This window comes from Lissotriton helveticus, chromosome 9, assembly GCF_964261635.1.
Source record: "Lissotriton helveticus chromosome 9, aLisHel1.1, whole genome shotgun sequence".
NCBI lineage: Eukaryota > Metazoa > Chordata > Amphibia > Caudata > Salamandridae > Lissotriton > Lissotriton helveticus.
Genome location: NC_136070.1, coordinates 950,376,423 through 950,400,353, shown reverse-complemented (window position 1 = coordinate 950,400,353; position 23,931 = coordinate 950,376,423). Strand labels below are relative to the sequence as shown.

Here is a 23,931-nt window from a genome sequence, read left to right as displayed (position 1 = left end):
ATGCATACAGGACACCTGCTAGGCATGCACTTACCGTCAAAAAAATGTACGCACACACCCATTGATGCACACATGAACCCGCATTATCACTTGCACTACCTACACCCTTTACCTTCTCACAGGTCTTTAGTCGCATTAGATCTGTTCTGCCAACCCTGGTCTTGGGAGACGAGGATCAAGATGAACTCCTCATATGTTAGAGCTTTAGAGGGCTATGCTTGGCTGGGAGGAATAGGGCGACACAATGCAGCTCTCCTACTGCGCGGTCCAGAGCAGCAAAAGTGCCACGGAAACAAGTAGTGAGGTAGGAAAATAAAGCTAAGCTAAGCACTGATAGGGACAGAACTTAATGGCTGGCCTGCCAGCTTTAATAGCTCTTTCTCTCATTGGTTGATAAGGAAAACCTCACTGTCAGCTGCTGCCAAAGAGATGGCGAATTGAGCATTCTAGAGAATTTTCTAGTGCAGGGGTATATTTCATTTACTTCTAGCACTTCGGGGAAAAACAACAGATCCGACCTTCCACACCACTTAAGTGCTTACCGTGTGTTTGAAGGAGGGCTGCATATTTGGGTGCCCCCATTCATAAATGCATCAGGTGATTGCCTGAACCATATTCAAGCCATATGTTTTGCTACCAGCACGTCAGCTCCACCCACCATGGTTGTATGTGAGATTATTGTGTACAAAAATATTGTCTCATAAATATGGTGTCCTAAATATCAAGTACTATAAATATCCAGAATTACAAGTAACCAGAATCCTTGTGTCTGCAAATACCGAGCACTTTTCCCCAGATGAGTTTCATGTGCCTAATTAGACCTGGGAAAAATGTGGAGGTTTGTTGCCACTCATGCATTACTGGTAATTTAGTTGTGTGCAGTGATAATATACATAGTGATCACCACACATCGGACCACTTTTAATGAGGACTTCTATATTACACATCTATTGCATTGAAAATTGATGATTTTGTTCTGAAACATATTAAATGGGCATAGTCAGTTTAAAAGTATTTTAGCTCCTGACCATGAAAATGTAGTATTTGCATCTCTTCTTAAAAAGTGCCTTTCTTATTTTTGGGGTTAATTATGCAGTACAGATATTTGCCTTACCGAACTAGCTAAATAAATCATGATGTTGTGTGGTGAGATGTGCATCTTACAGTTTAGTGATGCATTTGCAAAAATTATTTTGTTATGTATGGCCCTGGTAGAGAGCCACTATTGTTTAAATCAGTTTCTGAAACTGGTAACTCACTGCTATGACATAGCAACAGATGATGACATACTTATCTGAAAGAAACAGGTTAGTATTAGATTCCTTACCTTAGAATATCCCCAGGCGTCAGACTGGATCCGGAAAATTTTGCCTAGCAGTACCCCTGCGTGTCAGTAGGCGTCGGCGGCGGCTCCGCGTTGTTGGCGCCTGGATGACGTCGTCGGAGTACTTAGACGCAGCCCTCGCGCGCTGACGTCAGTTCTTCTTTTTTCCGCGCCAGCAAGCGCAGGTCCGGAGAAAGTGGTACCCTTAAGTCACTTTTTGACTAAGCTTTTTCGATCCTTTTTGGATCCGTTTCGAGTCTACGACTCCATCTGTGCCGGTAGGGATGCCCGGGTTCAAGCTCTGTGCTGACTGCAACCGACTAATGTCGGTTACCGACCCCCACCACCGGTGCCTACATTGCCTGGGGCTCGACCACGATGACAAGTCGTGCCCCGACTGCCGGGCCTTGATGTCAAAGGCTAGGCGGGAGCGGTCCTGCAAGCGCCTCGAGCTCCGGCAGTCGGCCCCGCGTCGCTCGAGGTCCCTGTCCGGAAGGAGGTCAAGGGACCGGTCGCGGGGGCAGAGTCATCACAGCTCGACGAGTCGACACCACTCGTTGGGCTCCAAGTCCTCAGGTAAGAGGCACAAGAAGTCGAAGAGGCGACATCGCTCTTCTGACTCCCCCCGACGCTCGCGCGACGCGGCCGGGGGTTAGGGTGACACCGCCCACGCGGCTCCGCCAGAGCCGCAGGCGGCGCGGCCTGCTCCATACCCGCCGGACCCTGGTAGAACGCGACGCCGGAGGAGAACAACGCCTTCCTCATGGCCAGGAGGTCTCTCTCTACTCCGTCTGGTTCCGAGGCGCCTTCGGGCCCAGCGGACCCGACTGGGAGCCCAAGCGGGCCGGGTGCTTCGGCCCTGGCGCCGTCGGCGACTTCGGTCCCGACGCCGCAAGGCCCCACTGGATCCGGTTTCGGATCCGGGTAGCCGCTGGTCAACCTTACGACCCCGCCGGCGTCGACCCCTAGGGTGTCACCACGGCGCCGTCCTCGGACGATGCCGTCCCTGGTCCGACCCTCGGTCTGGATCCGGCGTCAGAGCGGCGTCGCTCGACGCCGCATTCGAAGCCAGCCGAAGAGCAATTCTTCGAGGATCTGGGTCCATCCTTTATTCCTGAATTTCAGGACCTGGACGACGAGGGAGACTGGGGGTGGTCTGAGGACCCCCTGGCTCGTGAGTGCCAGTCATATGAGGACTGGACACAGGAACTAGGGGAAGCCAGTGGCCTGGATACCTCCCCAGACACTGGTTTTGTCTCCCCTCTTACCGTGGCTACTGAGGACGGGGCAGCTTATAGTGTGGTGCTGATGAGGGCAGCCAAGGCCTTGGCTCTTGAGCTCCCCGTCGCAACAGTGAGGTCCAACATCCTCACAGAGGTCCTTAAACCGCAGGTAAGCTCCTCAGAGCCTCTACTGCCGTTTAATGAGGCTCTCACAGATGTCCTGTTGGGCACTTGGTCCAGGCCCACTACAAGCCCTCCTGTAGATAGGAACGTCGCTAGGCGCCACTGCCCAGCTCCAGGCGACACTAGTTTCTTGTCCACCCACGTGCCTCTTGGCCGTTACACCCACTCTCTGTGGGATACGGTTGCGGCCGTGCTGCCCGAGTGCCCGGAGGTAGTCAGGGCGAAACTCGCTGAAGGCCTTGCGGAGGGAAGAGACGCAGCGCTGTACTCTATTAGATGTGGACTGGATACCACGGACTTGCTAGGAAGAGCGATTTCCACGTCTGTGGCTGTTCGTCACCACGCCTGGCTGAGGTCTGCCAACTTTTCGGCCGTTGTCCAAAACACCCTTATGGACATGCCGTTCGGTGGCAAGGCAGATCATGCGCTGGAACGCTTTAAGGACTCCAGGGCTACGGCCAAGTCCTTGGGCCTGTCGGCCCCACGCCAGCAATCTTCTGCCCAGCGCTCCTTTCGTGGCCACGGAAGGGGTGCTCCCACATGTCCTGCCAGCCACGGGCCACAGACTAACATTCACCGCGGTGGCGGACGTGGTTACTTTCCCGGCGGTAACAGGGGACAATGTCGCGGCCAGTCCACATCCACCCCCGCAGCATCCGCCTCAAAGCCTTCCTAGTCGGAGCTTTCAGGCCCATTTGACACCAGTGGGGGGCAGGGTTCGCCATCACCTCCTCCACTGGCACTCCATCACATCGGACAGGTGGGTGCTGCAAATCGTCCGAAGGGGCTACTCCCTCCCCTTCGAGGCAACCCCTCCAGCCATGCCACCGCAGTACCACCGCGTATCGGGGGATCACTTGCAACTTCTGCAAGAGGAAGTTACGGCCCTCTTGGCCAAGGGGGCCATCAAGCGCGTTCCTGGGCCAGAAGTAGGGTGTGGTTGTTACTCCCACTACTTTCTGGTTGCCAAGAAGGGCAAAGGGGGCCTACGCCCTATCTTGGACCTCCAGAACGTCAACGGCTTTCACCGGAAGGAGAAGTTCAAGATGCGGACTTTGGCTCAGGTCTTAGCTGCTCTAGACCCAGGAGACTGAATGGTAGCGTTGGACTTGCAGGATGTCTATTTCCACATCCCCGTCCTGTCGGCCCACCGGCGTTATCTGCGGTTCACGGTAGGCGACGAACACTTTCAGTTTACCGTGCTCCCCTTCGGCCTTACCAGCGCCCCACGGGTGTTCACGAAAGTGATGGCGGTGGTCGCAGCTCATCTGCGCAGGTTAGGGGTTTCATTCTTCCCCTACCTCGACGACTGGTTGTTGAAGGCGGGCTCGCCCCAGACAGTCGTCAGCCACCTCCAGACAACGGCCGACCTCCTGCACCTGCTAGGGTTCTCCATCAATGTGCCAAAGTCACACCTGTGTCTCTCTCAGAAGCTCCTCTTCATCGGAGCGGTTCTAGACTCGGCGCAGTTTTCGGGTTTATCCTCCCAAACATCGGGTTCGGGATATTCAGGCTCTGATTCCGATCTTTCAGCCTTTATCCGGAGTCTCTGTCAGGTTGACGTTGCAACTTCTGGGGCTGATGGCCTCCTGCATCCTTCTGGTGCATCACGCCAGGTGGCGGATGCGGGCTCTGCAGTGGGACCTGAAGTTTCAGTGGGCCCAGCATCAGGGCAACTTGGCTGACCATGTCTTGATCTCGGAGGGCACTGCAAGACAGTTGCAGTGGTGGCTCACGGACCGCGATTGGGTCAGCGGTAGATCCCTCTCCCTCCCCCAACCGGAGCACGTAGTTGTGACGGACGCATCCCTCCAGGGCTGGGGAGGCCACATGGGAGAGGCAGAGATCAGAGGCCTCTGGTCTCCGGCGGAGTCCCGGCTCCACATCAACCTTCTGGAGCTGCGGGCGATCCGGCTTGCACTGAAGGCATTCCTCCCCTCTGTCTGGGGAAGTGTAGTGCAGGTGTTCACGGACAACACCACCGCCATGTGGTACTGCAACAAACAGGGTGGGGTGGGGTTGTGGACCCTATGCCAGGAGGCTCTGCGCCTCTGGCAGTGGCTGGAACATCAGGGCATGACCCTGGTGGTTCAACACCTGGCTGGTTCCCTGAACGCCAGGGCGGACGAACTCAGCCGTCGGTGCATGATGTATCACGAATGGCGTCTGAACTCGGACGTGGCGCAAGGCCTCTTTCAGCAGTGAGGAGAGCCTTGGTTAGATCTATTCGCCACAGAAGAGAACACGCAATGTCATCAGTTCTGCGCGTTGGAATTTCCAAGGCGGCACTCGCTCGGAGACGCTTTTCGTCGCGAGTGGAGTTGCGGTCTGTTGTACGCCTTTCTGCCTATACCACTTATGCCCAGAGTGCTGAAGAAGATCAGGCGCGACCGGGCCCAAGTCATCCTTGTGGCTCCGGACTAGGCACGAAGATACTGGTATCCCGAGCTACTCAGCATGTCAGTCAATCCCCCGATTCGTCTGCCTCTTCAGGAGGACCTTCTGTCGCAGCAGCAGGGGTCGGTCCTCCACCCGAACCTGTCCTTTTCGTCTCCTTACTCTTAAGACTGCATTCCTGGTTGCCATCAACTCTGCCAGGAGAGTGAGTGAGCTCCAGGCTCTTTCTTCTCAACCTCCCTTCCTTTCTGTCCATCCGGACAAAGTTGTGTTGCGGACACGACCCTCTTTCCTGCCCAAGGTAGTCACAGCCTTCCACATCGGGCAGTCCATCACCTTGCCCACCTTCTTTCCGCCTCTGCATCCCTCGAAAGAGGAAGAGAGGCTCCACCGTCTGGACCCAAAACGTGCGCTCACATATTATCTGGATCATACACGCCAGTTCCGGGTAGATGACCAACTCTTTGTTGGTTACGTGGGCGCTAAGAAGGGACGGGCGCTGCACAAACGGACCATTTCTCGATGGGTCGTCTTGTGCATCAAGGCTTGTTACTCTCTGGCTTAGAAGGAGCCTCTTGTGGGGCTACGTGCCCATTCCACTCGGGCCACGGCGGCTACTACTGCCCTGGGTCGGGGTGTCCCCTTGCAGGACATCTGTCAGGCAGCTACGTGGGCCTCGCTGCACACGTTCGCATGACACTACTGCCTGGACAGCCAAGTCCGGAGAGATGGCTTTTTCGGCCATTCCGTTCTCCAGGACTTTCTGGTGTGATCATTGGTTCGCAGACCCACCACCGGGGTTGGTATTGCTGGGGTATCTATTCTAAGGTAAGGAATCTAATACTAACCTGTTTCTTTCAGATGCACGAGTTACTTACCTTCGGTAACGATATATCTGTAAGAAACAGTAGTTAGTATTAGATTCCTTACCGACCCACCCATCCTCCCCGTTCTGCAAACCGATATCTAGGGTTAAGGTTAAGGTCATCCCTTTCAGAGCCCTAGTTTCATGGCACCAGTGTTGGTTTTTATCATGGCTCTGCGTTTTCTTCCGCGGAAAAGCTGTGTATAAGAACTGACGTCAGCGCGCAGGGCGGTGTCTAAGTACTCCAACGACGTCATCCCGGTGCCAACGACGCCGACGACGGACGCGGAGCCGCAGATGACGCCTACCGTCGCGCAGGGGTACTGCTACGCAAAATTTTCCGGATCCAGTCTGATGCCTGGGGATATTCTAAGGTAAGGAATCTAATACTAACTACTGTTTCTTACAGATATATCGTTCCCGAAGGTAAGTAACTTGTGCGTTACCCACTGCTTTGATATCATAAAGGTTTGCCAGGCCAGGCCGCAAGGGCTCTCTGAGCCTGTCAGTGCTGCGCTGATTGTCTAATTTGAATGGAAGCAGAAAGTACAGCTACAGGAGGGTTTAGGAGGACAGGGAAGGTTGAGTGGTAGTACAAAAGTGGCACGTAAGGGCTGTTTTTTTTTTTTTTACATTGAGGAGAGGCCATGCTTTAAATGTCTTCTCGTTATCCCTCTGACTCGATACTGGCAGTTAAAAGCAGGGACATACGAGTTTGTGGGCCATACATAACATAACATAATATTACAGATTGGTAAAAACTGAATTCCCAAGATGTTTTTCACCAATGGTTTTTGAGAGACATTGTGAACAACTTAAGGTTTGCTCTCGTTGTCTAGTTGATGTCACTTAATACCCCTTGATGAAAAGTATCCCATAATTACCTGTTGCTACTCTATAATTCTATATGTTATTATGCCATAAAGATCAAGTGCTGCTCACTATGTGCAGTGAAGTACTGAAGTTGTGTGATGAGCAGATTTCCTTTTCTTATATAGATCATTAATTGTTTAATAAAACATTACAGAAACAGATTTTGCCACAAAAACACTTATCAAAATGTACAATTCACTTCATCTGATAGAGACTACTAGCCGCGGATTCCTTAACCTAGAATTATCCCCAGGAGTGAGACTGGATCCGGAAAATTTTAGCCACAGCATCTCTGCGCGCCATGGGCGGTACCACGTGACTCCATCCTGACGTCGTCCGCAGACGTGACGTCAGCGAGGTCACATAAGCCCCACCCACGTCAGTTTCCTTCTTTTCCGTGTGCAACGCGATCCGGATTGTGTTCCCTTGACCTGTTTTCAGTCCTCTATTAATGCTTTTGCGTTGGGAACACTGTGCAATGCCTTTGGGTTTCAAGGCTTGTTCTTGTGCACGTCAGATGTCGGCGACGGACCCCCACCCTATTTGTATGTGGTGTCTGGGCGAGCACCATGATTCTCCGGAGTGCGACGCTTGTCAGCATCTCAAGCCGAAGTCCCAGCGGGAGCGCCTGATGAAATTGCTTTCGGCCCGTTTGTCCAGATCGGTCACAGCGTCCGTCCCCTACCTCGTAGGGGTCCAGGATTCGCCGATTCCGGCTGCGGCATTGTCTTTCACCCCATGGGCGTCGCTCGCCCTGCGGTAAGTCCTGCAGCTTGTCACCGTGGCCTTGTCTTCGCTCTGCAGACTGCGCGAGTTCCTCTCGGAACGTGCGTCCTCGCCCGTCGCCCGCTACCTGCCGTTTCCTGGCCTTGGGGCGACAAGGGCCCAAATCAAGGCCTACGCTACAGTGCTGCAGGCTTCTTTGGGCCCCCCCCTCCTCCTTCTGAGTCGTCAGCGGATCCCTTGCCCGGTGCGGAGCCTTCTGCGGACTCGCCGGCGGCTTCGCCCCGCGCCGACGAGTTCGGCTTCAGGTTTTGGAGGAGTGGTGTCGTCAAGGTGCAGCCCTACGGGGTTCCCCTCTTCGACCCACGCCGCCCCTGCCTCGCCGCAAAACCGAGTGGGGTTCCCTTTGGTGTTGCAGGAGGTGGCCGGGACTCACGGCTCGTCCCCCTCGGTCCTCTGGGTAGGCGGCTGTCTTACCGGAGGCCGAGCCGACGGCTTTCCGGTGCTGACAGCTTTCCTCCCCTGGCGGCGCCGCGGGTGGAGGCCGGGTCCCGGGGCACCTCTCAGTCCTCGGCGCAGGCGGCTGCCTCGTCGGAGGTCGAGCCGGCACCTTTTCGGTGCCATTCATTGGCCGCGTAAGCACCGAACCTGCCCCTTTCTCCTGTGCTGCAAGGCACGCGGTGGTGGAGGCCGACTCGGTCCTCCTAGTGTACACTTTGACGCCGACCAAGGTCGCACCGGTGCCCATGGCTGACTCCCCGGCGATATCCCGACGTCGGATAGTCAACTCTTCTCCGGATGTTCTTTCCTCTCCGGAGGATTGTCTTCTCCTTGTCTCCTCTTCACCGGAGACTGGACGTCGCGTCGTTGCCTTTTTACCGGCAGCTTCCAGGGCGGGTACTACGCTGTCGCCATGTCCACAGCCCCCAGATTCGCTCTTCTGCACCTCAGTTGTTTGCCCCGCAGGCTTCCCCAACTGCCCGAGACCCCTCAGGCCCCCTACTCGTCTATTGGTCTTCCATCCTTCAGGGGCTGTCCGTTTCTTCCTCCGGTAAGGCATGGGGATGGGCGGCTTAGTTTGCAGCCTTTGCCCACGGAAGAGTTGCTCTCGCCCCCACATCGCCCTACGGAGGCGGGTGTGGCCTTTGTCTGGGCCATTCCAACGGCCACTGGCATTTTGCAAATGGGCAACCCGGTCGCTCTAATCTCAACGGACCACTTATTGGAGATTCTCCACCAGGGCTCTGGTGGAGGGGAGCTGCTTCTTCCATTTAAAAACTCGCTCCACAATTCTCTTCTGGGGGCCTGGGGCCGTCCTGCTAAGGGGGAGCCGGTGCCTCAGCTGCTCCTCCATCGCCCTGCTCTGCACGATCCAGTCTGTCTTTTTCCCCCACCCATCTGCCCAGGGCCCTGCCCTGCAGGCTGCTTTTCCTTCCTTCCTTCCCTTCCGTGTTGCTTCCTCCGTCACGGGAGGCCCAGTGGTTGGACTCCTGGGGGCGTAACATTTCTGCATCCACTAGTGCTGCGCTGCGTGCGCTCAACACCATTTGTGTGTTGGCCAGGGCTACCTCTGGCCTTTGGGATTCCGCGAACTGCCTTCTGTCTCGCATCTCCCACGAAGGTATCCGCGCTGATCTACGGCACCATGTGCTGGATGGTCGGGAGTTAACTGTCTTTATTCTCCGTTCGGCCTTAGATGTCTCTGATTCTCTCGCCCGAGCTATGGCGAGTTCTGTGGCCATCCGCCGCCATGCTTGGTTGCGGGATAGCGTCTTTCCGGAGAATGTGCCGAAGCGTCTGGTTGACTTACAGTTTGATGGAATTCTTTTATTTAACACCCACGCGGACTCCGCTGTTCAACGACTCCTTGTTGGGCTCCGTCCTCCTCCCCCTCAGTAAGCTTGGCTTGTCTGTCTTCAGGTGTCTTATGGGAGGCGTTTATCCCACCTTTCTATCTGGGCCCAGTGTTTCGGTTGGCCCGTTTGTGTGCTGTGTGTGGTTTGGAATGCCTTCAGGGTCCTTCAGTTGACCCTTCTGTAGTTTTGGCTGCTGGTACAACCCTTCAGTTTTTGTGGTGTGTGTTTTTTGGCTGTTAGTGAAGCCGTATAGGTCCTCAGGTTGGATCCTCTGTGTATTTTTTGACGGATTGGTAAGCCGCCTGCGGAGATACCCACAGGTCTTTTCTGTTCTTGACCTCTGCTGCGGAGTTTTTTCCCTAAGAGATGTTTGTTTTGGGGCGTGTCATACCCTAGGTGGGGTATTTGTTGGCTATTGTATAGCTCTGTCTTAAGCTGGGTGGGTGTGGATACCTTCTCGGGTGCCTTGCGTTTCCTGGCGTCACTGTGTACCACTTGGTGCGGCCCTTTTTCTTCCGCTTGCGCTGCTCCAGGTTCTGTTCTGCTCAGTATCCGATGTTGTTTCTATCCTTTATCTACTGGGCTTGCCTGTCGTACATTTTGTTCCAGCGGGATATTTGCTTCTGTGCTTTTTGCCTTCCCTCTTCAGCCTCTGGTTCGCCAGACCGACTTTTGTCATTCCGTCTACGGCGTCGTGTCGTGGTGTTTCCACATTGTTGTCCTATGTTTCGGCCTGGTCCTCTGCCTTGTGTTCCAGAGGGGCTGGGAAATTCTGGTGTTCTCCTGGGTTATGATTGACTGATTTAGGTCTGTACTACATTTTCTTGCTTCCCGGGGGTCGTTGTTCTGGGCACACTACTTAGTAATGCTTATGAGCTGCCTGCTGCGCACGCCTGGTCATTATGGTCCACCCCCGTGGGCCTCAGCGTGTACCCGTGTGCTCCTGTTCCTTGCTCTGCTTGAGCTTTGCACGACTGTGTCTTCCTTCTCACGTACGCGCTTCTCAGCGGTGGGGCCGTTTCTGCCTTGTCCCCTGCCTAGAGGCTGCTGCCTGTTCAGCTGTCCCCTTCGCTGGGTGTGTGCTCCTGAGGCTGGCTCTGCCGCCGTTTCCACCTATTCTCTTTGGATTTTACGGGTGGTTCTTTTCTTTCTCTGGTACTCTCTTGGTGCCTTCGGTCCCTCCGCGTTTTCTGGCAGATGCCCTTTGCCCCTCGGGTAGGCTTTCCTGGCCTTCGCTACTCCTTGTGCTTGCTTACTTCTGCTTGGTGGGGACTGGACTATCCTTCCTGTCCCAATGACACATCACCTGTTGTGGCCCTGTGCTCTTCCAAGCTTGTGAGTTTTCTCTCGCAGACCCTCCTCCCCTCTGGGTGTGGCTAGGGTATCTATCCTATGTTAAGGAATATGTGGCTAGTAGTCTCTATCAGATGTACGAGTTACTTACCTTTGGTAACGATGTATCTGGTAGAGACGATTTTAGCCGCAGATTCCTTAATGGCCCGCCCTTCCTCCCCGTTCTGCAAGGACCTTCAGCGTGGTCTTCTGCACTCGAGTCCCTCCGGGTGGTTTTGTCTTCTGCGAGTGCCCTCTTTCACTTCCTCCCTGACGGGATGCTTCGTTCTGGTTATTTGTTTCATTCCTTCCTTTCTGGTAATGGGACGGTAGGTTCATGTGTACTTCTGCATCCCTCCACCCTGGGTATTCAGGGTGGGCCTCCTCATAATCTTCTCCCTTTTTTCATTGCTTGGGGTTTCTGACCCCTCTGCAGTCCTCTGAGTTGGGGGTCTCTTGGCTGTCCTTCAGCCCTTAGCTCTTTACAGGGGATACGACCCTCCTTAATGGTGTTGTCTTGGGGTAATTTGTCGTTACTCATCTGTTCCGGACTTGTTACCCTTCACTTTTGTGGATTGTGGTTACAGACTTTCTGTCGTCTGCTCTGACATTTTTCACATGTTTTTCTCCCTCCAGGGAGAATATCGCCTTCGCTGCAAGGTTTCTTCTCAGAGCGGTGCTCTGCTCTTTCCCTTCTATGACTTTCAGTACCACAGTGCCTGGCACTTTTCCTCACCTTTCGTTTCTTCCCTTTCATTTTACGTGTTTTTTTTTGCACACTGTTCTTATATTCTCACAGTTTTGTTTGTGATGGCTCGGCGTTGTGGCGCGGAAAAGTTATCTGAAAAAAACTGACGGCAGCGCACCCGGGTGGGGCTTATGTGACCTCGCTGACGTCATATCCGCGGACGACGTCAGAGCGGGGTCACGTGGTACCGCCCCCGGCGCGCAGAGATGCTGTGGCAAACATTTTCGGGATCCAATCTCAAGCCTGGGGATAATTCTACGTTAAGGAATCTGCGGCTAGAATCGTCTCTACCAGATACACCGTTACCGAAGGTAAGTAACTTGTACGTTAAACCTAATCAGTATCTCAATACAATTAATAACTTCTGCCCTTTTATAGTGTAATGTTCATAAATCCATAACATTAAGCAATCCATATTCCAATCTTATATCTGTCCCTATAATCCACAATCTCTTTTGTTCGTGATGTGATATCACTAAAGTCTTGGTACAATGGAAATCTGTAGGATTTAAGGCCTGATTTAGAGTTTGGCCAACAGGCTATTCTGTCACAACGCAATAGATACCCTGTTTATCTTATTACAGGTTCATTATATCTTATGGCACCTGTCGTAAGTTGGACATGATTCGGGAGGTGGACATGATATCCATTATGGTGTGATGAGGTAATACATTCACCATACTCTAAATCAAGCCCATTGTCCTCGAACAAATCAGTGCTCTGCAACTGAATAAAAGTTGACCAACAATTTATCGTACTTCTGTGCACAATCTGTATGTCCTTTAATGTGCTACCACAATATATCTGGACTGCACAACCTCTAAGAGGGAAGGATGACCAAATCTAATCCTTATCATTTTAGTCATGTTTATTGATCCTGTAATAAATCTTATCTTGGTAAATAAAGGACATCAATATAAAATGAACATTATCTATGATAGATCTTCGTCTTTATTGAGGCAAAGTCTGCCAAAAAAAAAGTCCTCTGCCTAACCTTTTTCAGCAGCGTAATAGAGTTGCACAAAAACAAGACTTTAGCTTATAAATGTGAATATAGTGCTCAATTTCCTCAGTCCTGTATTCTGTATCCCCCTGGTACCAGGTTGATCATTTGGTAAGTGACTATTAAAAACTTATAATTATCAGTGAATTTCAGCTAATTATTCCACCCAGAATTAAATTCCATCTCTTTTGCAATACGGCGTACAGTGGACCATTCAGCATCAGATTATCTTCTCAATTAATGGCCAATATCAAGCTTGATACTCTTAAAATTAAATTTTAATCATGTTAATCCAGAGTGTGCTCACCATTGCTGATCATTCAACCACATACAGGAACCAATTATTTTTTCTCCTCTCAACATCATAAGCTGTAATGGTCAAATCTAATAAAATTACTGACCCCAAAGTATCAGTTCCATACTGCTGTGCTACTCATCAGACAGCAGGATCGAGACATGGCTGTGTTTTTTTACACAGTTAGCTATAGTTCCAGTGATGGTTTGCATCATTGTACCCCAATTACGATACTTTCATCAAATGTTTTTAATGGTGCGCTTAATCTTGATAAAGGCAACCTTATGGTTTTCATCACCCTAAAGTGTGGACTTACATAAAAGGGATAGCGATCTTCCTTAAATAGTGACACAAATGACCCACCTTTTGAGAGACCATTGGCGTTTTATACGCCTCTTTGGAGGTTTTACAGATTCTCCTTGTCTAGTTAGGCACAATTTGCTTCTCTTGTGATTGGCTTGAGATCACTGACAGCTCTGTGTTCAAAGTTTACTCTCAGTTAATCCATCTGTACCCCTTGACCTCAGTTCAGTGAGGTTGGTTTTTCGCTGCGTATATTTTAAATTCTCCTTCAAGCTATGCAAGGAGAAGAATGAGGTCTTCTTGGTGACCAATAGCATTTTTTTCTGGTGCCGAAATGAACTCCTAGATTGGATGAAGCTCGTTCCTTGCCTGTTGGATTTTCTCTGCTGGACAATGTTCTAAAAGAAATTTGGATCTGTAAAATGTGCTGAGGGTCATACAGATAAAATGGAATCAACTGTGCAATAAAGTTTGAATTTAAATACCATTTTTGTTTACAGAGTTTCACAGGCATATTTACCAACATATAATTACTTCAGCCTAGTGATAAACTTAATGTTTATTACAAAATTAATGCATGATTTTGATGGATACTTCTAACAACAGATTCCTCACCTTGGTATACTCCTCTGGATTTGGAAACCATTTCCTGCCACACTCTTGCACACCACTTGATGGTGCTGTGTGTCTCCACGCCACCCCATAAATGACAGAGTGTAGGCACAATAGCGCAACCGCTGCACACTGATGTCACTTCCTTTCTGTCTCTGCCTTCTGATGTGGATCTGGAGCTCTGCTCCACTCCCAAATTAATTGGACTCTTGACGACTCCTGAAACTAAATTCATTGTGCTAGAGTACAATGTCCCCTCCCTAATCTAACAATTTCCAACCATGCTGTGACTATTGAAAACTGATGTCTTAATAGATCTCGTCAAGGTGTGCCTCGTGTATTGGGTCTCAGGACTTGACTTGAAGTTGTGTGATACGTGTGCCCTCGTGCACCCAAAGACAAGCCAGGATCGGGAAGTAAGCTGTACGTCGCTGAACATAAGAATGAGTCACAATCCTTACATAAGTCCAACTCCACTCCAGGTCACCTCCTATAAGTCCAAATTGAAATCCAAACACAGGCACAAAAAAGCAAAGTGGGGCTCAATCTAATCCTGCCACTTCATCACAAGTAGTTGTTGCAAGGAGATCACATTGGCAGTCAGTCTCCTTTGGAGTCACTGGTCATGGAGCCGATCCCCTATCTGATTTTGGTGTGCCTTGAGTTTCCCTGGCCATTGAAAATTCTGCAAGAGATCAAGGCAAGACCGTGCTGCTGAATTAAGGTGCACCTCTGGCTTCCTTTTGGCCTCCATGAAGCTGCAGGGACCTCCAGTCTGGTTCCTACATATAGGTAATTCCCTGGTGCCATGTGACTCCTTAGGGGCCTTTCAACGTTTATTACAGCTATTGTTATATATGTTTACTCTGGCTGCAGGACCTGCACTAGGCTGTTGCTCATTGACACCAGTACTGACACAGAAGAGGATCCAGTACTGATTCCAGTGTCTGATCCAAATTGTCTTCAGTCCGATTTTTACCGATGGAGCACTAAAAAAATTATTGAAGTGCAACTGTCATACATCCTGACTCTGTACCAATGCCTCTACCAGGGCTGACGCACCAGCAGAGGCTCCATTGTATTTTTGGCTCCGACTCTGAAAAAGGTATACCAACAGAGAGATGATCATGATGTTGGGGAAATGGCTAGCAATCTTTTACCTCATTCAGTTGATACCAAGGCAATGTCCTTACAGAAAATGTGCAGTCTGTGCCAGCCAACTCTGAGCCCTTACTTCCCTACAACTAGGGCAGCACTGACACATCGATTGGCACTCAGACAAAACCTTGTTCTGGCCCACTGGTAATCAGGCAGGAGGCCAGGCATCACAGTTTGGCATCTTGTGAACCTAATTTTCTAAATTAACACCATAGCACAAAGAGCCTGGTGGTTCAGGCGTTAAATAGCAAGGAGAAGCTCAATTCAGTCCACACAACTGCTGTGGATTTAGAGTCCAAGAGGCTTGAGACATTTGGAAAACTGTTCTCCATGTGTTTACCATGAGGCAGAGCTCACACATTTTACCAGCTCATTGGTTCCTGTTCAGAGAACAACTAAGATGAAGGTGAATTTGACCCACAGTAGGATGATGGCAATTGATTTGAAGCACTACAGAATGCCAGTGATCTCCACACCTCCCAAGACACTGGACTTGCCTCTCACTAGGTCCTGCCAGAGAGGAGTGTTGTCATGCGAAGGGCTGTAGAGGTTCTTGACCTACCATTGAAGTATAGACCAACATCCTTATTGAAGTTCTCAAGTTTGGCCACACACCTACTGAACCTCTCATGCCATTTAGTGAAGTCCTTCCAAGTACCATATTGGGCACTTGGGCAAAACCATCTTCTGATAGAGAATTACCTTTTGAATATTCCTCAGATGTCAGACTGGATCAGAAAATCCCAAAAAATGCCACTGCACTCTGGCAGTGGCTCCACACTGACGTCACTTCACTCCGGACGAATGCACGGGCCCTGTGTAGGTACCACTATGTGCATTGACATTAATCCTTTCTTTCTGCGCAAAGAGATGTGGCTCTAGAGCTATCCCTCCTCTTTTTCGAGACTGAAATTTGATTTTTCCCAAATATTTTCCATAGTGTTCAAAGGAAAATGTTACCATCCAGAACTACGGATTTAAACCTTGTGGGGAATGGTGCAAAAAAAGTCAGTGCAAACCCGCATGTGGTTTGTCTGTGGTGTCTTATGTCGGACCACGACTCCAAAGCCTGCAGTGACTCTGCCTTGATGCACCCCAAGGCCACCTGGGATCAGGAATCAAATCCGTTCCTCACTAAGAACCACCAGACTACACGTCTTGATGGGTCGAGGGACATGGGGAGGTACCGGTCCTACTCCTGAGATCTTTCCCACGAAAAATCGTTGTTGCTGTCCAAATCTTCGGGTAAGACAAAGAAATAACACAAGAAGTTCATGCAGGCCTCTGCCCTTTCCCTCCACTTCCTGAGATAGCATGAGGGTGTCAACATGCCTCCTGGTCTCGTTCCCTAAGCGAGCTCCACTTTGGAGCCAATTACGACCCTTGTCCTTAGGCAGCCCGAACTTCCAGTGCCCTCAGAGATGCTGCTGGAAATCAAAGAATCCTGTGATGCCATGCTCTGGGTTTTTTCTGTGTTACCCGCTCCCCCTGGCACGTTTTTGGACCCCAAAAATCCAAGTGGCCTCCCAACTGGGCTTCCTCCGGCAGGTCTGCCCTCAACAGGTTCCAGGCACCATCGCCCTGCTCTAAGTGACCCGGAACTCCTCACTCAGCACCCCATTCGTAAGAGCCATGTGGTATAGGCTTTGACCAGCAAGGTTAACCTGACAGGGAATGGAAGAGGATAGAGAATTTTGGAAAGTGAGTTATCTGAAAGAGCCAATTAGTTATGGATTCCTCTCCTTAGAATTACCCCCAGGCGTCAGACTGGATCCGGAGAATTGTTCTTCAGCAGTACCCCTGCACGTCGCTCGATGGCGTCGGTCGACTCCGCGTTCATCGTTGTCGCCGGAATGACGTTGTGGTATCTACTTAGACGACGCCCTCGGGCACTGATGTCAGTTCTTCCTTTTTCTGCGCCAGCCAGTAGGGCGATACCTCGAGTCACTTTTTGACTCTATTTTTTGTGACTTTTGTCAACATCTTTTCAAGTCGTTCGAATCCTGGTGCACGCAGGGATGGCCTGTCCTCGAACCAGCTTCAAGGCTTGTGACTCCTGTCATAAACTGATGTTGGTTAGGGACCCGCACCTTGTGTGCCTTTAGTGCGTGGAGCGCGACCACGACCCGAAGTCGTGCTCCGACTGCCGGGCCATTGACCCGAAGTCTTTGCGGGAGCGGTCCCGAAAGCTTCTCGAGGCCCGGCTGTCAGCTCCGCACCATTTGAGGTCCCGGTCGCGGAGTTGTCACCACCACTCTTCGTCAAAGTCTTTGTCTTCGGGTTAGTCGAAGCACAAAAAGAAGGCGAAGAGGCACCGTTGCTCTTCGCGGTCTGTCTGTCCGTCAGCCGATGCGACGCAGGAAGGGAAAGATAGTCGTCCGGCTCTGCCCACGGAGCCTGTTGGTTTGACTCTGGCCTTCCCTGGAGCTGGAGTAACCTCTTGCCAGCTTTGAAGCTTTTACGAAGCCTTGCATTCCATCTTCGGGCAGCCTGACTCCACTGGCGCGCCATCGGGCTCACCGGACTCTGTTGGGGGCTCTAGGCCTTAGGTTCCGACTCGGGTGCCGCACGATCCCCAAGGATCCAGGCTTGGATCCGGATCGGCGCCGGTTGACCTCGTTATACCTCCTCCGGTGTCGATTCCAGTGATGACCCCTCCGCCCCCTCTGACGCCGGTTGTGTCCCCAGCCGACGTCGACCCCAGCCTCCCCCTCGATGTAGACGCGGGGCCGGACTGACATCGGCCAGCATCGGGACCGGCGCTAACTGGTACTTTTGCACCATTGTTCTCCCCTGCTGTTGCCGATTTCCCTGAGTGGCTTCCAGAGGAGGTTGAGAAGGTCTGAGAGGGGTCTGTGGTCCCTCTAGCAGACCAGTTGGAAGAACCGGACTGGAGAGAGGAGTTTGGTGAGGCCAGTGGTCTGAATACATCCCCAGACCTTATCACTCTTTCTCCCCCTACCGTGGCTACAGAGGAGGGTGCATCTTACACAGTGGTGTTGCGTAGGGCGGCTGAGGCCTTTAACCTTGACCTTCATACGGTGGTAGTCAGGACTAATCTCCTGGCCGAGGTGCTTCAGCCAGCAGTGGCCTCTTTGGAGCCTGTGTTGCCGTTCAATGAGGCCCTCATGGACATCCTTTTGGGCACTTGGTCCAAGCCCAACACAGGGGCTCCTGTGGATAGGATGATTGCCTAACGCTACCGCCCGGCCTCGGGCGACCCCATTTTCCTCTCCAAACACCTCACCCTTTAGAGCTTGGTGGTTCAAGCCTCGACTTCCAAGGGCGCATTCCCTAACACACCACCTGATAGGGAATCCAAGAAGCTGGACCTCCTTGGGGGAAAAAGAGGTTTTCTTCCTCCGACTTAGGGCTGCGGTCGGTGAACACTGTATATCTCTTGGGCCGTTACTCCCACTCGGTGTGGGACATGGTGGCGCAGGTGCTGCCACAGTGCCTGGAGGAGGCCCGGGCTGTGCTCTCCCGTGCTGTTGCCGAGACACAGCGAAGTTCACCATCTAGTGTGGGCTGCACACCGCCGACTCACTAGGGAGGACGATTTCCACGTCGGTAGCACTTAGACACTATGCCTGGTTGAGGTCTACTGGCTTCTCAGTTGATGTCCAAGCTACGCTTTTGGACATGCCCTTTGATGGCTGTTACTTGTTTGGTGACAAGGCGTACAACGCGCTTGAGCGCTTTAAGGACTCCAGGGCTCCGGCCCAGTCCTTGGGCCTTGCATCCACCTCCCGCCCGGCGCAGTCTGCCTTTCACCCCTTTCGTGGCTACGTAAGAGGTGCCCACCACATTCTGCCAAGAGGCACAGGCCTGTGCAAGCTGCCCAGCTTCTGTGAAGCTCGGGATGTGGGACCCACTGTCATGGGTCTGGGGGCCAGCGGGCGGGCCAGTCCACCAGCGCCCCCTCTGCAGCAGCCTCCAAGCCCTCCTAATCTGACTTTTCAGGGCCACCAATCGCCTGTGGGCGGCAGGATTCGCCATCACCTCCCCCACTGGCACACCATCACGTCAGATAGGTGGGTTTTGCAAATAGTCTGAAGGGGCTACTCCCTCTCCTTCGAGGCTAAACCCCCCCCAGCCATGCCACCTCAGTACCATCGCATGTCGGAGAATCATCTGGCCCTTCTCCAACAGGAAGTGATGTCTCTGTTGGCCAACCGAGCCATCAAACGAGTTCCTGCCCCAAAGTAGGTTGTGGTTGCTATTCCCACTACTTTCTGTTGCCTAAGAAGGACAAAGGGCTGCGTCCCATCTTGGATCTCAGGAACGTCAACCGCTTCCTCCAGAAGGAGACGTTCAAAATGTTGACGCTAGCTCAGGTCCTTTCTGCCCTTGACCTGGGAGACTGGATGGTAGCGTTGGACTTGCAGGACGCCTATTTTCACATCCCTGTCCTGCCGGCCCAACGGCTTTACTTGGGGATAACGGTAGGCCACGAGCACTTTCAGTTTACAGTGATCAGGGGTTCCAGTCTTCCCCTATTTCGATGACTGGTTGTTGAAGGCGGGCTCGCCCCAAGCTGTCGCCTCCCATCTCCAGACTACGGCGGACCTCCTGCATTCGCTGGGGTTTTCTATCAACGTGCCGAAGTCACACCTGACTCCCTCTCACAAGCTCCTTTTCATTGGAGCGGTTCTGGACACGATGCAGTTTCGGGTCTATCCTCCCGAGCAGCGAGTCTGGGATATTCTGTCTATTATTACGATCATGCAGCCTCTATCCCGGGTTTCAGTCAGGGTGACCCTGTGGCTACTGGGCCTGATGGCCTCCTGCATCCTGTTGGTGGATCATGCCAGATGGCATATGCGAGCTCTGCAGTGGGACTTGAAGTTCCAGTGGGCACAGCATCAGGGGAACCTGTCCAATTGCGTCCAGAACTAGGAGGGCACTGCATGCCAATTGCAGTAGTGGCTAACGAACCGGGACTGGGTCAGCGGCAGATCCCTCTCCCTTCCTCAACCAGAGTTCACAGTGGTGACCGATGCATCACTTCTGCGATGGGGCGGTCTCATGATGGATGCGGAGATCAGAGGCCTCTGGTATCCGGTGGAGTCCGGTCTGCACATCAACCCTCTGGAGCTTCAGGCGATTCGTCTTGTACTCAAAGCATTCCTTCCCTCTGTCCCGGGAAGAGTAGTGCAGGTTTTCACGGACAACACCACCTCCATGTCGTACAGCAACAAACAGAGCTGGGTGGGGGTCATGGACGCTATGTCAAGAGGCTCTGGGCATGGCTAGAACATCAGTGCATATCCTTGGTGGTTCAACTCCTGCAGGCTCTCTGAATTCCAGGGCAGACGAACTCGGCCGCAGGTGCATGATGGATCACGAATGGCGTCTTCACTCGGAGTTGGCACAAGGTCTCTTTCAGCAGTGGGGAGAGCCTTGGTTAGACTGATTTGCCACCAAAGAGAACGCGCAATGTCAGCAATTCTGCGCGTTGGAACTTCCAAGTCGGCACTCACTGGGCGGCGCTTTTCGTCGCGAGTGGAGTTGCAGTCTTCTATGCGCATTTCCACCTGTACCACTTCTGCCCAGAGTGTGAAGAAGATCAAGCGCAACACAGCCCAAGTCATCCTGGTGGCTCTGTATTGGGCACGAAGAGTTTGGTATTCCGAGCTGTTAGACAAGGCCATCGATCCTCCGATCCGACTGTCTCATCGGGAGGATCTTCCGTCGCAGCAGTAGGGGATGGTCCTCCACCCGAACCTGTCCCGTCTCCACCTCCTTGCGTGGAGATTGAGCGGCGACAGTTGACAGCCTTCGATCTTCCTCCCGAAGTCTGTGAGGTCATCTTGGCAGCCAGGCGTCCCTCCACTAAGACGGTATACGGCTGCAGATGGAACAAATTTGTGGCACGATGCACAGCAAAGGCTGTGGATCCCCTTTCCTTTCTGCCCCTCTATCTGAGATTCTCTTGTTCCTTCTTTGGCCCAGCAGGGCTCTGCTCTGGGCACTCCAAAGGGCTACCTCTCTGCCATTTCAGCCTTCCTTAGGCTTCCTGATCAGCCTTCTCTTTTCAAGTCTCCTGTTGTAAATTGCTTCCTTAAGGGCATTACTCATCTTTTTCCTCCTGTTCCCTTCATAATGCCCCGGTGGGACTTAAACCTAACTTATCTTGTGTGTGCTCCGTTAGAGCCGCTACATAACTGTCCTCTTAGGCTTCTGACCTTAAGGACTGCTATTCTGGTTGCCATCATCTCTGCGTGCAGGTTGAGTGAGCTCCTAGTTCTTTCTTCAAAACCTCCTTTTCTGGCTGTTCATCCGGACAAGGTTGTCTTTCGAACTCGTCCATCCTTTCTTCCCAAAGTGGTTACTTCCTTCCACATTGATCAAACCATCACTTTGCCCACCTTCTTTCTGCCTCCACATCCTTCTAAGGAGGAAGAGAGGCTCCACCTTCTGGATTCAAAGCTTGCGCTTTCCTTTTACTTGGATCGCACAAAACATTTCAAGTAGATGACCAGCCCTTTGTTGGCTACTGGGGCACTAAGAAAGGTCGGGCCGTACACAAACGGACCATCTCTAGATGGGTTGTTTTGTATATCAAAGCTTGCTATTCTTTGGCAAAGAAGGAGCCTCCTATGGGCTACGTGCCCACTTCACCAGGTCGACGACAGCTACCACTGCTTTGGAACGGGGAGTCCCCCTCAACGACATCTGTCAGGCAGCGACGTGGGCATCTCTGCACAGGTTCACAAAACACTACTGCATGGACAGCCAAGTCCGGAGAGGCTACTTTTTTGGCCGGTCTGTTGTCCCGGACTTCTGGTATGAACTTGGTTCGCAGACCCACCTCCGGGTTTGGTATTGCTGGGGTATCTATTCACAAGGTAAGAAATCTATAACTAATTGCCTCTTTCAGATGAACAAGTTACTTACCTTTGGTAACGATATATCGGTGCGAGACATTACATATCTTTGTGCGGCATGCTGTGTTAGGGTATTTTTTAGAAGTGGTGTGGAAGCCCCGCCCATATTTTTCATTGGCTGGCGTCCTCGTCCATGGTGCATGCTGGCTTCCGATTGATAATGAGGCTTCTTAGTCCCGCCTTGTTACCGCCCTGTCTCCTTTTGGGACAGCCCATCAGGACTGGGTCGTTTACTTGCGGAGTTATAATGTTTCCTTCAACTAGTTGGTGAGCACTATCTTTCTTTCATTCGGCCGCAAAGCACGATACAAGCGGCTGCTTTTGCGCAATGCCGACAGCTTGTTATTCTTATCTGTCTCCTGCCAAACCTGGAGCCTCGTGTCCTCTACAGAGTCGAGCCGCTCTCCCCGTGGCCTCTGGCAGCGGGCCAGGGATCGGGGTGGGGGGTGTGAGGGTGGGGGTTGCTGAGAAGAATCAGTGTTTGTCAGCCTAATGGAAGTTAACTGCCTCACCTGAGATGAAGGCATCGACATTGTCCTCACGGTGAGCCGCTGCCCACCCCCCTTGACTCAGGTGACCCCGCAGACCGCCTCACTCAGCTGGCCCCCTCCTGCCTCGATCCCTACACCGGGTGCTGGGGCGAGCAGTGATCGAGGAAACTCCTGCACCCATATAACTGCCCCGCATGCGGCTCCTGCCACGGAGGTGCCCACTGTATGGAGGAGTCTGTGTCCACCCTCCACCCTGAGCTAGCCCAAGCCCGCGGCGCCTTGAGTAACCCCCACCACTGTCAGGGTCTTCACGTGAGATTTAGCAGCAATAACGCAGGCAACGGACTTTCCATGGCTGCTTGATGATGAAGCAGTATAACAGAAGGCAGTTTTTGCCTGTCCAGGTAACAACACATCTTCAGCTCGCGGCTCCTGCAGGGGCATGCTTGGGTAAGGCAATTAGGCCCCCGAAATGATGACTTCATTGAAGTAGAGATAGTGTGACTAGACGTCCCGGATTTGCCCTTCCAGTACCGGTTTTTTATCGGCTGTCCCAGCAGATTATAGAGGGGGTCGACTGAAAGCATTGAGAGGCACTTTTTTGGGTGTTATAAGGCTGTGCTAGTGAGCAGCTGTTATAAGTAAGTAGTCTAATTAATATGTATGATGTTGGTTGTAGAAATTAAATTTTATTTATTTTCTTAATGCCTTTTCTGTGACTTTATGTTGATGAGAAATGTAATTTTGCACCATTCTGTTGATGAAAAATGGTAGTCCTTCTATTTTCGTAAAATGTCCCGGTTTTTGGTTCTCAAGATCTGGTCACCCTAAGAGAGAGCCTGACGTCAGCGCTGATTGCTGTCTTCAGGTGGCCGAATAAAATGAGAATAATGCTTATATTTGTAGTGAGTGTAAGCAGGCCTGCGTGTGTGGCTATGATTGCATTTTACTGTGAAGATACTGCTGTGGGCTAGCTGGAACAAGTAATATGGAGATGTGTTTGATTTATTCCTTCTATTGCCGTTCTCTAAGATGTATTTTTTGAGACGGCGAGGGAAAAAAAGAATTTCAGCTCCCTTGCATAATGAAACATGTTACATGCTGTACTGTTTGTCTGCTGACCTGCTTTCCAAACAGCCCCCTCTCCTCCCATGGGAGCCATCTTCCTTCTATGCCCCTCGTGTCATCCTTACTGGCATCAGTAAGGATGACAGGATTTCACTCTGTATCACAGGGCACTAATGCAGGTGCGCATAGCATATCATTTTGAGTCACACAAAGTCTCCTTCACAGCTTCCTCCCACACAAAATGCACATTCTTTTTTCTCAGATGCGTCGGTTGCACCGTTTCTTTCTACAAAAATTGATAATGAACTGTAAATGGTGCTCGGCCAGTCCCAGGGAGGACCTTAACTGGTTATAGTACATTGGATTTGGAGCATGTAAAATAATAGAAGAAATCTTCAATTTAGGGTTTTACCCCATCATGGCCGATCCAGTGTCCCAAATGTTCTGCATCGTTCTCTGCAAATTTACACTTCTTATAAATAGCAAGTCCGTGCTACTCTAGAATCGTTGACACTTGACACAAGTGTCATCATGAGCCTCCCGAGAGACTTTGTGGAGCAAAATGTCCATTTGGGAGTAGGGTGCGT

At 51.7% G+C, this 23,931-nt stretch overlaps 1 protein-coding gene across 3 annotated transcripts in view; it reads left to right on the top strand.

The window, feature by feature from the left end:
- The window catches only part of RNF123 (ring finger protein 123), a 1,600,675-nt gene that overhangs the window by 1,034,011 nt on the left and 542,733 nt on the right, over positions 1-23,931 (top strand). The gene's annotated exons all lie outside the window — the stretch shown is intronic.